At 46.1% G+C, this 14,225-nt stretch overlaps 6 non-coding genes across 6 annotated transcripts; all 6 read right to left on the bottom strand.

Moving 5' to 3' along the window:
- Positions 1-1,062: 1,062 nt before the first annotated feature.
- Positions 1,063-1,253, bottom strand: LOC130313624 (U2 spliceosomal RNA). Its single transcript, XR_008861521.1, has one exon. It is a non-coding gene; the product is annotated as a U2 spliceosomal RNA (small nuclear RNA).
- Positions 1,254-3,343: 2,090 nt separating this feature from the next.
- On the bottom strand, positions 3,344-3,534 carry LOC130313612 (U2 spliceosomal RNA). The gene has a single exon (XR_008861510.1). It is a non-coding gene; the product is annotated as a U2 spliceosomal RNA (small nuclear RNA).
- Positions 3,535-5,627: 2,093 nt separating this feature from the next.
- On the bottom strand, positions 5,628-5,818 carry LOC130313600 (U2 spliceosomal RNA). The gene has a single exon (XR_008861499.1). It is a non-coding gene; the product is annotated as a U2 spliceosomal RNA (small nuclear RNA).
- A 2,097-nt stretch (positions 5,819-7,915) lies between these two features.
- LOC130313587 (U2 spliceosomal RNA) lies at positions 7,916-8,106 on the bottom strand. Its single transcript, XR_008861488.1, has one exon. It is a non-coding gene; the product is annotated as a U2 spliceosomal RNA (small nuclear RNA).
- Positions 8,107-10,206: 2,100 nt separating this feature from the next.
- Positions 10,207-10,397, bottom strand: LOC130313575 (U2 spliceosomal RNA). The gene has a single exon (XR_008861477.1). It is a non-coding gene; the product is annotated as a U2 spliceosomal RNA (small nuclear RNA).
- A 2,097-nt stretch (positions 10,398-12,494) lies between these two features.
- On the bottom strand, positions 12,495-12,685 carry LOC130313653 (U2 spliceosomal RNA). Its single transcript, XR_008861547.1, has one exon. It is a non-coding gene; the product is annotated as a U2 spliceosomal RNA (small nuclear RNA).
- Positions 12,686-14,225: the final 1,540 nt, after the last annotated feature.

Raw genomic sequence — 14,225 nt, 5'->3', positions numbered from 1 at the left:
TTATTCTTCTTTTTCTTCTTTTTTTTCGTCTAATGCATACCCCATCAGTGCAGCAATGCTTATTCAATACCGCCAGCAGATGGAGACACTGGGGGATAATTTTCTAAGGATTTATACTGATTTTTCCTGTCTGAATTTGTCGCACAGAAAGTTGCAGGCCAAATATGTGTGACATTTCTGCGACTTTAGCTTCTAGGCATTTTTACAACATTATACATAGGTGCTGAATACATAAAAAGCGACTGTTCAGCGACAGACAAGTCGCATCGGCTGAAAGTAGGCCAGAATGTCAGTCCATGTTGGAGCAGGTTTAGATACAGTCTAAAGCATAGATCTCAAAGTCTGTGCACAGAATTTAGCAAGGGCCTCGCACCTTCTGATGCATCAGGTAGGTGCACAATAGCATAGCCTAACCCTCTGTACTTTGGTCTATATTGATGCGGGACATAGACAGCCAGCTGATGACCAATCCATTAGTGCAATGGATGGCTGGAAGCATTTGTCTTTGCCTTTGCAATACCACAGAAGCAATGCATGGTCAATGTACAGCAATGACACACCTGTGTGAACAGCCAGGAGACCCCCCCCCCCCCCCCCCCATGTTATGTTACATAGTTACATAGTTAGTACGGTCGAAAAAAGACATATGTCCATCACGTTCAACCAGGGAATTAAGGGGTAGGGGTGTGGCGCGATATTGGGGAAGGGATGAGATTTTATATTTCTTCATAAGCATTAATCTTATTTTGTCAATTAGGAACATTCAGCACCCACCCGCTATCAAGGCAGCTGCCTATCATGTCATGCCCTACCTGCACAGGTGTGCTGGCTACTCAAATGATCCAATTAAGGAGGCCATTTAGTCAGCAGCAGCAGAAGTCCTGTGCCTGGACGCTCCAACAGGGGCCAGACACAAGCAGAAGCAGAAGCAGCAGAAGCAGCAGCAGCACCACCTTTTGTTTTTTGGCTGCAGCAGCAGCAAGGCCCACAGGGCTGGCTAGCTGGCTAGCCAGCAAGCAGGTAGCAATGAAAGTAGGAATCTTTCTTTTTAACCCTGTAAGGGGGTGGTGCACTGTACCCGAAGATACTGCCATATCGGGTCAATGCATAGGGCGACGGAAGCAAGCTTCGAAATCGGCCCCCGTTCTCAAAAATCCATTTAATATATGGTCCCCAGATAGGGGACGTATCAGATATTAAACTGATAAGAACAGATACTACACTTGATCTTAGCCAAAAGGCCGAGAAGCGATAACCGTGAAAGGGGCGGGCCCAACAAGGTCCCCTTCATGGGCACTATCACTGCTTGCTGTCAGGGAGGCTGCCAGACAATTTTCCATGCACACTCTGGGCTGGGGGGCAGTCAACCACCAGTACACACAGCAGAACCTAAACCCATACCATTATTGCTAAGCAGCAAGACAGGGGCCCATTGCACTCCCACGGGGCCTTTTTAAATGCAATCCATAACCCGGATTTGCCAGGAACCCTTCTTACTCCTCCTACTTGCATGTGACACTGGGCTTAGGATCTGCATAGGAAACACACACACAAGCACACACCTACCTTTGTTGCCTGCAGATGCCTCCTTGGCTGTCCCCAAACGGTATCAAACCAACACCCACGGGAAGCTGTAAGCATAGAGGACATGCCTGCACCCCATTGGACTTACCTGTGTGGGTTAAATCCGGGTTATTTGACAACCTATGGCGGTGATGGTTCTGCTCAGGCAGAGCAGTGCTGATGCTCCTCATAAAGCTGTCGCTGCTGTGAAGGTTCTAGGTGACATCACAAATCCCTTTGGTTACATACACAACAAAGCTGGGTTGTTGTTGTTTACACTCTGCAAGGCCTGTGGAAGTGAGTGACATCATAGCACTGTAGTTCTGAGGGTTCAAGATGGATGCAACAATCTCCTGTTGCTTCTATGAAGGCCGTAATAGACGACATCACCAAACAGCTCCATAGTCACATACACAGCAAAGGAGAGATGTTGTTTACACCTAGTGATGTCAGTGGTATTGAGTGACATCACAGCACAGTGCTAAGGCTCCTGGGCCTGGACACAGCAGCGGCTGCAATATCTCAACGGAGAATACGTTTATATCTATGTGTGTGTGTGCGCATATATATATATATATATATATATATATATATATATATATATTTCTCCGCCGAAATCACTTTTAAACCCATTTCCACCTTTTTTTCCCTTCTCTTCCTCTTACTTTTTTTTCACGTTTTTTTACGTTTTTCTCCTTTTCGCCTCTTTTCTGGGCGTATTATTCTTCTTTTTCTTCTTTTTTTTCGTCTAATGCATACCCCATCAGTGCAGCAATGCTTATTCAATACCGCCAGCAGATGGAGACACTGGGGGATAATTTTCTAAGGATTTATACTGATTTTTCCTGTCTGAATTTGTCGCACAGAAAGTTGCAGGCCAAATATGTGTGACATTTCTGCGACTTTAGCTTCTAGAGCATTTTTACAACATTATACATAGGTGCTGAATACATAAAAAGCGACTGTTCAGCGACAGACAAGTCGCATCGGCTGAAAGTAGGCCAGAATGTCAGTCCATGTTGGAGCAGGTTTAGATACAGTCTAAAGCATAGATCTCAAAGTCTGTGCACAGATTTAGCAAGGGCCTCGCACCTTCTGATGCATCAGGTAGGTGCACAATAGCATAGCCTAACCCTCTGTACTTTGGTCTATATTGATGCGGGACATAGACAGCCAGCTGATGACCAATCCATTAGTGCAATGGATGGCTGGAAGCATTTGTCTTTGCCTTTGCAATACCACAGAAGCAATGCATGGTCAATGTACAGCAATGACACACCTGTGTGAACAGCCAGGAGACCCCCCCCCCCCCCCCCCATGTTATGTTACATAGTTACATAGTTAGTACGGTCGAAAAAAGACATATGTCCATCACGTTCAACCAGGGAATTAAGGGGTAGGGGTGTGGCGCGATATTGGGGAAGGGATGAGATTTTATATTTCTTCATAAGCATTAATCTTATTTTGTCAATTAGGAACATTCAGCACCCACCCGCTATCAAGGCAGCTGCCTATCATGTCATGCCCTACCTGCACAGGTGTGCTGGCTACTCAAATGATCCAATTAAGGAGGCCATTTAGTCAGCAGCAGCAGAAGTCCTGTGCCTGGACGCTCCAACAGGGGCCAGACACAAGCAGAAGCAGAAGCAGCAGAAGCAGCAGCAGCACCACCTTTTGTTTTTTGGCTGCAGCAGCAGCAAGGCCCACAGGGCTGGCTAGCTGGCTAGCCAGCAAGCAGGTAGCAATGAAAGTAGGAATCTTTCTTTTTAACCCTGTAAGGGGGTGGTGCACTGTACCCGAAGATACTGCCATATCGGGTCAATGCATAGGGCGACGGAAGCAAGCTTCGAAATCGGCCCCCGTTCTCAAAAATCCATTTAATATATGGTCCCCAGATAGGGGACGTATCAGATATTAAACTGATAAGAACAGATACTACACTTGATCTTAGCCAAAAGGCCGAGAAGCGATAACCGTGAAAGGGGCGGGCCCAACAAGGTCCCCTTCATGGGCACTATCACTGCTTGCTGTCAGGGAGGCTGCCAGACAATTTTCCATGCACACTCTGGGCTGGGGGGCAGTCAACCACCAGTACACACAGCAGAACCTAAACCCATACCATTATTGCTAAGCAGCAAGACAGGGGCCCATTGCACTCCCACGGGGCCTTTTTAAATGCAATCCATAACCCGGATTTGCCAGGAACCCTTCTTACTCCTCCTACTTGCATGTGACACTGGGCTTAGGATCTGCATAGGAAACACACACACAAGCACACACCTACCTTTGTTGCCTGCAGATGCCTCCTTGGCTGTCCCCAAACGGTATCAAACCAACACCCACGGGAAGCTGTAAGCATAGAGGACATGCCTGCACCCCATTGGACTTACCTGTGTGGGTTAAATCCGGGTTATTTGACAACCTATGGCGGTGATGGTTCTGCTCAGGCAGAGCAGTGCTGATGCTCCTCATAAAGCTGTCGCTGCTGTGAAGGTTCTAGGTGACATCACAAATCCCTTTGGTTACATACACAACAAAGCTGGGTTGTTGTTGTTTACACTCTGCAAGGCCTGTGGAAGTGAGTGACATCATAGCACTGTAGTTCTGAGGGTTCAAGATGGATGCAACAATCTCCTGTTGCTTCTATGAAGGCCGTAATAGACGACATCACCAAACAGCTCCATAGTCACATACACAGCAAAGGAGAGATGTTGTTTACACCTAGTGATGTCAGTGGTATTGAGTGACATCACAGCACAGTGCTAAGGCTCCTGGGCCTGGACACAGCAGCGGCTGCAATATCTCAACGGAGAATACGTTTATATCTATGTGTGTGTGTGCGCATATATATATATATATATATATATATATATATATATATATATTTCTCCGCCGAAATCACTTTTAAACCCATTTCCACCTTTTTTTCCCTTCTCTTCCTCTTACTTTTTTTTCACGTTTTTTTACGTTTTTCTCCTTTTCGCCTCTTTTCTGGGCGTATTATTCTTCTTTTTCTTCTTTTTTTTCGTCTAATGCATACCCCATCAGTGCAGCAATGCTTATTCAATACCGCCAGCAGATGGAGACACTGGGGGATAATTTTCTAAGGATTTATACTGATTTTTCCTGTCTGAATTTGTCGCACAGAAAGTTGCAGGCCAAATATGTGTGACATTTCTGCGACTTTAGCTTCTAGAGCATTTTTACAACATTATACATAGGTGCTGAATACATAAAAAGCGACTGTTCAGCGACAGACAAGTCGCATCGGCTGAAAGTAGGCCAGAATGTCAGTCCATGTTGGAGCAGGTTTAGATACAGTCTAAAGCATAGATCTCAAAGTCTGTGCACAGAATTTAGCAAGGGCCTCGCACCTTCTGATGCATCAGGTAGGTGCACAATAGCATAGCCTAACCCTCTGTACTTTGGTCTATATTGATGCGGGACATAGACAGCCAGCTGATGACCAATCCATTAGTGCAATGGATGGCTGGAAGCATTTGTCTTTGCCTTTGCAATACCACAGAAGCAATGCATGGTCAATGTACAGCAATGACACACCTGTGTGAACAGCCAGGAGACCCCCCCCCCCCCCCCCCCCATGTTATGTTACATAGTTACATAGTTAGTACGGTCGAAAAAAGACATATGTCCATCACGTTCAACCAGGGAATTAAGGGGTAGGGGTGTGGCGCGATATTGGGGAAGGGATGAGATTTTATATTTCTTCATAAGCATTAATCTTATTTTGTCAATTAGGAACATTCAGCACCCACCCGCTATCAAGGCAGCTGCCTATCATGTCATGCCCTACCTGCACAGGTGTGCTGGCTACTCAAATGATCCAATTAAGGAGGCCATTTAGTCAGCAGCAGCAGAAGTCCTGTGCCTGGACGCTCCAACAGGGGCCAGACACAAGCAGAAGCAGAAGCAGCAGAAGCAGCAGCAGCACCACCTTTTGTTTTTTGGCTGCAGCAGCAGCAAGGCCCACAGGGCTGGCTAGCTGGCTAGCCAGCAAGCAGGTAGCAATGAAAGTAGGAATCTTTCTTTTTAACCCTGTAAGGGGGTGGTGCACTGTACCCGAAGATACTGCCATATCGGGTCAATGCATAGGGCGACGGAAGCAAGCTTCGAAATCGGCCCCCGTTCTCAAAAATCCATTTAATATATGGTCCCCAGATAGGGGACGTATCAGATATTAAACTGATAAGAACAGATACTACACTTGATCTTAGCCAAAAGGCCGAGAAGCGATAACCGTGAAAGGGGCGGGCCCAACAAGGTCCCCTTCATGGGCACTATCACTGCTTGCTGTCAGGGAGGCTGCCAGACAATTTTCCATGCACACTCTGGGCTGGGGGGCAGTCAACCACCAGTACACACAGCAGAACCTAAACCCATACCATTATTGCTAAGCAGCAAGACAGGGGCCCATTGCACTCCCACGGGGCCTTTTTAAATGCAATCCATAACCCGGATTTGCCAGGAACCCTTCTTACTCCTCCTACTTGCATGTGACACTGGGCTTAGGATCTGCATAGGAAACACACACACAAGCACACACCTACCTTTGTTGCCTGCAGATGCCTCCTTGGCTGTCCCCAAACGGTATCAAACCAACACCCACGGGAAGCTGTAAGCATAGAGGACATGCCTGCACCCCATTGGACTTACCTGTGTGGGTTAAATCCGGGTTATTTGACAACCTATGGCGGTGATGGTTCTGCTCAGGCAGAGCAGTGCTGATGCTCCTCATAAAGCTGTCGCTGCTGTGAAGGTTCTAGGTGACATCACAAATCCCTTTGGTTACATACACAACAAAGCTGGGTTGTTGTTGTTTACACTCTGCAAGGCCTGTGGAAGTGAGTGACATCATAGCACTGTAGTTCTGAGGGTTCAAGATGGATGCAACAATCTCCTGTTGCTTCTATGAAGGCCGTAATAGACGACATCACCAAACAGCTCCATAGTCACATACACAGCAAAGGAGAGATGTTGTTTACACCTAGTGATGTCAGTGGTATTGAGTGACATCACAGCACAGTGCTAAGGCTCCTGGGCCTGGACACAGCAGCGGCTGCAATATCTCAACGGAGAATACGTTTATATCTATGTGTGTGTGTGCGCATATATATATATATATATATATATATATATATATATATATATATATATTTCTCCGCCGAAATCACTTTTAAACCCATTTCCACCTTTTTTTCCCTTCTCTTCCTCTTACTTTTTTTTCACGTTTTTTTACGTTTTTCTCCTTTTCGCCTCTTTTCTGGGCGTATTATTCTTCTTTTTCTTCTTTTTTTTCGTCTAATGCATACCCCATCAGTGCAGCAATGCTTATTCAATACCGCCAGCAGATGGAGACACTGGGGGATAATTTTCTAAGGATTTATACTGATTTTTCCTGTCTGAATTTGTCGCACAGAAAGTTGCAGGCCAAATATGTGTGACATTTCTGCGACTTTAGCTTCTAGAGCATTTTTACAACATTATACATAGGTGCTGAATACATAAAAAGCGACTGTTCAGCGACAGACAAGTCGCATCGGCTGAAAGTAGGCCAGAATGTCAGTCCATGTTGGAGCAGGTTTAGATACAGTCTAAAGCATAGATCTCAAAGTCTGTGCACAGAATTTAGCAAGGGCCTTGCACCTTCTGATGCATCAGGTAGGTGCACAATAGCATAGCCTAACCCTCTGTACTTTGGTCTATATTGATGCGGGACATAGACAGCCAGCTGATGACCAATCCATTAGTGCAATGGATGGCTGGAAGCATTTGTCTTTGCCTTTGCAATACCACAGAAGCAATGCATGGTCAATGTACAGCAATGACACACCTGTGTGAACAGCCAGGAGACCCCCCCCCCCCCCCCCCATGTTATGTTACATAGTTACATAGTTAGTACGGTCGAAAAAAGACATATGTCCATCACGTTCAACCAGGGAATTAAGGGGTAGGGGTGTGGCGCGATATTGGGGAAGGGATGAGATTTTATATTTCTTCATAAGCATTAATCTTATTTTGTCAATTAGGAACATTCAGCACCCACCCGCTATCAAGGCAGCTGCCTATCATGTCATGCCCTACCTGCACAGGTGTGCTGGCTACTCAAATGATCCAATTAAGGAGGCCATTTAGTCAGCAGCAGCAGAAGTCCTGTGCCTGGACGCTCCAACAGGGGCCAGACACAAGCAGAAGCAGAAGCAGCAGAAGCAGCAGCAGCACCACCTTTTGTTTTTTGGCTGCAGCAGCAGCAAGGCCCACAGGGCTGGCTAGCTGGCTAGCCAGCAAGCAGGTAGCAATGAGAGTAGGAATCTTTCTTTTTAACCCTGTAAGGGGGTGGTGCACTGTACCCGAAGATACTGCCATATCGGGTCAATGCATAGGGCGACGGAAGCAAGCTTCGAAATCGGCCCCCGTTCTCAAAAATCCATTTAATATATGGTCCCCAGATAGGGGACGTATCAGATATTAAACTGATAAGAACAGATACTACACTTGATCTTAGCCAAAAGGCCGAGAAGCGATAACCGTGAAAGGGGCGGGCCCAACAAGGTCCCCTTCATGGGCACTATCACTGCTTGCTGTCAGGGAGGCTGCCAGACAATTTTCCATGCACACTCTGGGCTGGGGGGCAGTCAACCACCAGTACACACAGCAGAACCTAAACCCATACCATTATTGCTAAGCAGCAAGACAGGGGCCCATTGCACTCCCACGGGGCCTTTTTAAATGCAATCCATAACCCGGATTTGCCAGGAACCCTTCTTACTCCTCCTACTTGCATGTGACACTGGGCTTAGGATCTGCATAGGAAACACACACACAAGCACACACCTACCTTTGTTGCCTGCAGATGCCTCCTTGGCTGTCCCCAAACGGTATCAAACCAACACCCACGGGAAGCTGTAAGCATAGAGGACATGCCTGCACCCCATTGGACTTACCTGTGTGGGTTAAATCCGGGTTATTTGACAACCTATGGCGGTGATGGTTCTGCTCAGGCAGAGCAGTGCTGATGCTCCTCATAAAGCTGTCGCTGCTGTGAAGGTTCTAGGTGACATCACAAATCCCTTTGGTTACATACACAACAAAGCTGGGTTGTTGTTGTTTACACTCTGCAAGGCCTGTGGAAGTGAGTGACATCATAGCACTGTAGTTCTGAGGGTTCAAGATGGATGCAACAATCTCCTGTTGCTTCTATGAAGGCCGTAATAGACGACATCACCAAACAGCTCCATAGTCACATACACAGCAAAGGAGAGATGTTGTTTACACCTAGTGATGTCAGTGGTATTGAGTGACATCACAGCACAGTGCTAAGGCTCCTGGGCCTGGACACAGCAGCGGCTGCAATATCTCAACGGAGAATACGTTTATATCTATGTGTGTGTGTGCGCATATATATATATATATATATATATATATATATATATATATATATATATTTCTCCGCCGAAATCACTTTTAAACCCATTTCCACCTTTTTTTCCCTTCTCTTCCTCTTACTTTTTTTTCACGTTTTTTTACGTTTTTCTCCTTTTCGCCTCTTTTCTGGGCGTATTATTCTTCTTTTTCTTCTTTTTTTTCGTCTAATGCATACCCCATCAGTGCAGCAATGCTTATTCAATACCGCCAGCAGATGGAGACACTGGGGGATAATTTTCTAAGGATTTATACTGATTTTTCCTGTCTGAATTTGTCGCACAGAAAGTTGCAGGCCAAATATGTGTGACATTTCTGCGACTTTAGCTTCTAGAGCATTTTTACAACATTATACATAGGTGCTGAATACATAAAAAGCGACTGTTCAGCGACAGACAAGTCGCATCGGCTGAAAGTAGGCCAGAATGTCAGTCCATGTTGGAGCAGGTTTAGATACAGTCTAAAGCATAGATCTCAAAGTCTGTGCACAGAATTTAGCAAGGGCCTCGCACCTTCTGATGCATCAGGTAGGTGCACAATAGCATAGCCTAACCCTCTGTACTTTGGTCTATATTGATGCGGGACATAGACAGCCAGCTGATGACCAATCCATTAGTGCAATGGATGGCTGGAAGCATTTGTCTTTGCCTTTGCAATACCACAGAAGCAATGCATGGTCAATGTACAGCAATGACACACCTGTGTGAACAGCCAGGAGACCCCCCCCCCCCCCCCCCCCCATGTTATGTTACATAGTTACATAGTTAGTACGGTCGAAAAAAGACATATGTCCATCACGTTCAACCAGGGAATTAAGGGGTAGGGGTGTGGCGCGATATTGGGGAAGGGATGAGATTTTATATTTCTTCATAAGCATTAATCTTATTTTGTCAATTAGGAACATTCAGCACCCACCCGCTATCAAGGCAGCTGCCTATCATGTCATGCCCTACCTGCACAGGTGTGCTGGCTACTCAAATGATCCAATTAAGGAGGCCATTTAGTCAGCAGCAGCAGAAGTCCTGTGCCTGGACGCTCCAACAGGGGCCAGACACAAGCAGAAGCAGAAGCAGCAGAAGCAGCAGCAGCACCACCTTTTGTTTTTTGGCTGCAGCAGCAGCAAGGCCCACAGGGCTGGCTAGCTGGCTAGCCAGCAAGCAGGTAGCAATGAAAGTAGGAATCTTTCTTTTTAACCCTGTAAGGGGGTGGTGCACTGTACCCGAAGATACTGCCATATCGGGTCAATGCATAGGGCGACGGAAGCAAGCTTCGAAATCGGCCCCCGTTCTCAAAAATCCATTTAATATATGGTCCCCAGATAGGGGACGTATCAGATATTAAACTGATAAGAACAGATACTACACTTGATCTTAGCCAAAAGGCCGAGAAGCGATAACCGTGAAAGGGGCGGGCCCAACAAGGTCCCCTTCATGGGCACTATCACTGCTTGCTGTCAGGGAGGCTGCCAGACAATTTTCCATGCACACTCTGGGCTGGGGGGCAGTCAACCACCAGTACACACAGCAGAACCTAAACCCATACCATTATTGCTAAGCAGCAAGACAGGGGCCCATTGCACTCCCACGGGGCCTTTTTAAATGCAATCCATAACCCGGATTTGCCAGGAACCCTTCTTACTCCTCCTACTTGCATGTGACACTGGGCTTAGGATCTGCATAGGAAACACACACACAAGCACACACCTACCTTTGTTGCCTGCAGATGCCTCCTTGGCTGTCCCCAAACGGTATCAAACCAACACCCACGGGAAGCTGTAAGCATAGAGGACATGCCTGCACCCCATTGGACTTACCTGTGTGGGTTAAATCCGGGTTATTTGACAACCTATGGCGGTGATGGTTCTGCTCAGGCAGAGCAGTGCTGATGCTCCTCATAAAGCTGTCGCTGCTGTGAAGGTTCTAGGTGACATCACAAATCCCTTTGGTTACATACACAACAAAGCTGGGTTGTTGTTGTTTACACTCTGCAAGGCCTGTGGAAGTGAGTGACATCATAGCACTGTAGTTCTGAGGGTTCAAGATGGATGCAACAATCTCCTGTTGCTTCTATGAAGGCCGTAATAGACGACATCACCAAACAGCTCCATAGTCACATACACAGCAAAGGAGAGATGTTGTTTACACCTAGTGATGTCAGTGGTATTGAGTGACATCACAGCACAGTGCTAAGGCTCCTGGGCCTGGACACAGCAGCGGCTGCAATATCTCAACGGAGAATACGTTTATATCTATGTGTGTGTGTGCGCATATATATATATATATATATATATATATATATATATATATATATATTTCTCCGCCGAAATCACTTTTAAACCCATTTCCACCTTTTTTTCCCTTCTCTTCCTCTTACTTTTTTTTCACGTTTTTTTACGTTTTTCTCCTTTTCGCCTCTTTTCTGGGCGTATTATTCTTCTTTTTCTTCTTTTTTTTCGTCTAATGCATACCCCATCAGTGCAGCAATGCTTATTCAATACCGCCAGCAGATGGAGACACTGGGGGATAATTTTCTAAGGATTTATACTGATTTTTCCTGTCTGAATTTGTCGCACAGAAAGTTGCAGGCCAAATATGTGTGACATTTCTGCGACTTTAGCTTCTAGAGCATTTTTACAACATTATACATAGGTGCTGAATACATAAAAAGCGACTGTTCAGCGACAGACAAGTCGCATCGGCTGAAAGTAGGCCAGAATGTCAGTCCATGTTGGAGCAGGTTTAGATACAGTCTAAAGCATAGATCTCAAAGTCTGTGCACAGAATTTAGCAAGGGCCTCGCACCTTCTGATGCATCAGGTAGGTGCACAATAGCATAGCCTAACCCTCTGTACTTTGGTCTATATTGATGCGGGACATAGACAGCCAGCTGATGACCAATCCATTAGTGCAATGGATGGCTGGAAGCATTTGTCTTTGCCTTTGCAATACCACAGAAGCAATGCATGGTCAATGTACAGCAATGACACACCTGTGTGAACAGCCAGGAGACCCCCCCCCCCCCCCCCCCCATGTTATGTTACATAGTTACATAGTTAGTACGGTCGAAAAAAGACATATGTCCATCACGTTCAACCAGGGAATTAAGGGGTAGGGGTGTGGCGCGATATTGGGGAAGGGATGAGATTTTATATTTCTTCATAAGCATTAATCTTATTTTGTCAATTAGGAACATTCAGCACCCACCCGCTATCAAGGCAGCTGCCTATCATGTCATGCCCTACCTGCACAGGTGTGCTGGCTACTCAAATGATCCAATTAAGGAGGCCATTTAGTCAGCAGCAGCAGAAGTCCTGTGCCTGGACGCTCCAACAGGGGCCAGACACAAGCAGAAGCAGAAGCAGCAGAAGCAGCAGCAGCACCACCTTTTGTTTTTTGGCTGCAGCAGCAGCAAGGCCCACAGGGCTGGCTAGCTGGCTAGCCAGCAAGCAGGTAGCAATGAAAGTAGGAATCTTTCTTTTTAACCCTGTAAGGGGGTGGTGCACTGTACCCGAAGATACTGCCATATCGGGTCAATGCATAGGGCGACGAAAGCAAGCTTCGAAATCGGCCCCCGTTCTCAAAAATCCATTTAATATATGGTCCCCAGATAGGGGACGTATCAGATATTAAACTGATAAGAACAGATACTACACTTGATCTTAGCCAAAAGGCCGAGAAGCGATAACCGTGAAAGGGGCGGGCCCAACAAGGTCCCCTTCATGGGCACTATCACTGCTTGCTGTCAGGGAGGCTGCCAGACAATTTTCCATGCACACTCTGGGCTGGGGGGCAGTCAACCACCAGTACACACAGCAGAACCTAAACCCATACCATTATTGCTAAGCAGCAAGACAGGGGCCCATTGCACTCCCACGGGGCCTTTTTAAATGCAATCCATAACCCGGATTTGCCAGGAACCCTTCTTACTCCTCCTACTTGCATGTGACACTGGGCTTAGGATCTGCATAGGAAACACACACACAAGCACACACCTACCTTTGTTGCCTGCAGATGCCTCCTTGGCTGTCCCCAAACGGTATCAAACCAACACCCACGGGAAGCTGTAAGCATAGAGGACATGCCTGCACCCCATTGGACTTACCTGTGTGGGTTAAATCCGGGTTATTTGACAACCTATGGCGGTGATGGTTCTGCTCAGGCAGAGCAGTGCTGATGCTCCTCATAAAGCTGTCGCTGCTGTGAAGGTTCTAGGTGACATCACAAATCCCTTTGGTTACATACACAACAAAGCTGGGTTGTTGTTGTTTACACTCTGCAAGGCCTGTGGAAGTGAGTGACATCATAGCACTGTAGTTCTGAGGGTTCAAGATGGATGCAACAATCTCCTGTTGCTTCTATGAAGGCCGTAATAGACGACATCACCAAACAGCTCCATAGTCACATACACAGCAAAGGAGAGATGTTGTTTACACCTAGTGATGTCAGTGGTATTGAGTGACATCACAGCACAGTGCTAAGGCTCCTGGGCCTGGACACAGCAGCGGCTGCAATATCTCAACGGAGAATACGTTTATATCTATGTGTGTGTGTGCGCATATATATATATATATATATATATATATATATATATATATATATATTTCTCCGCCGAAATCACTTTTAAACCCATTTCCACCTTTTTTTCCCTTCTCTTCCTCTTACTTTTTTTTCACGTTTTTTTACATTTTTCTCCTTTTCGCCTCTTTTCTGGGCGTATTATTCTTCTTTTTCTTCTTTTTTTTCGTCTAATGCATACCCCATCAGTGCAGCAATGCTTATTCAATACCGCCAGCAGATGGAGACACTGGGGGATAATTTTCTAAGGATTTATACTGATTTTTCCTGTCTGAATTTGTCGCACAGAAAGTTGCAGGCCAAATATGTGTGACATTTCTGCGACTTTAGCTTCTAGAGCATTTTTACAACATTATACATAGGTGCTGAATACATAAAAAGCGACTGTTCAGCGACAGACAAGTCGCATCGGCTGAAAGTAGGCCAGAATGTCAGTCCATGTTGGAGCAGGTTTAGATACAGTCTAAAGCATAGATCTCAAAGTCTGTGCACAGAATTTAGCAAGGGCCTCGCACCTTCTGATGCATCAGGTAGGTGCACAATAGCATAGCCTAACCCTCTGTACTTTGGTCTATATTGATGCGGGACATAGACAGCCAGCTGATGACCAATCCATTAGTGCAATGGATGGCTGGAAGCATTTGTCTT

The sequence above is a fragment of the Hyla sarda genome, unplaced genomic scaffold (assembly GCF_029499605.1).
Source record: "Hyla sarda isolate aHylSar1 unplaced genomic scaffold, aHylSar1.hap1 scaffold_178, whole genome shotgun sequence".
In the NCBI taxonomy this organism is placed as follows: Eukaryota; Metazoa; Chordata; class Amphibia; order Anura; family Hylidae; genus Hyla; species Hyla sarda.
This window is presented reverse-complemented; position numbering and strand designations above follow the sequence as displayed.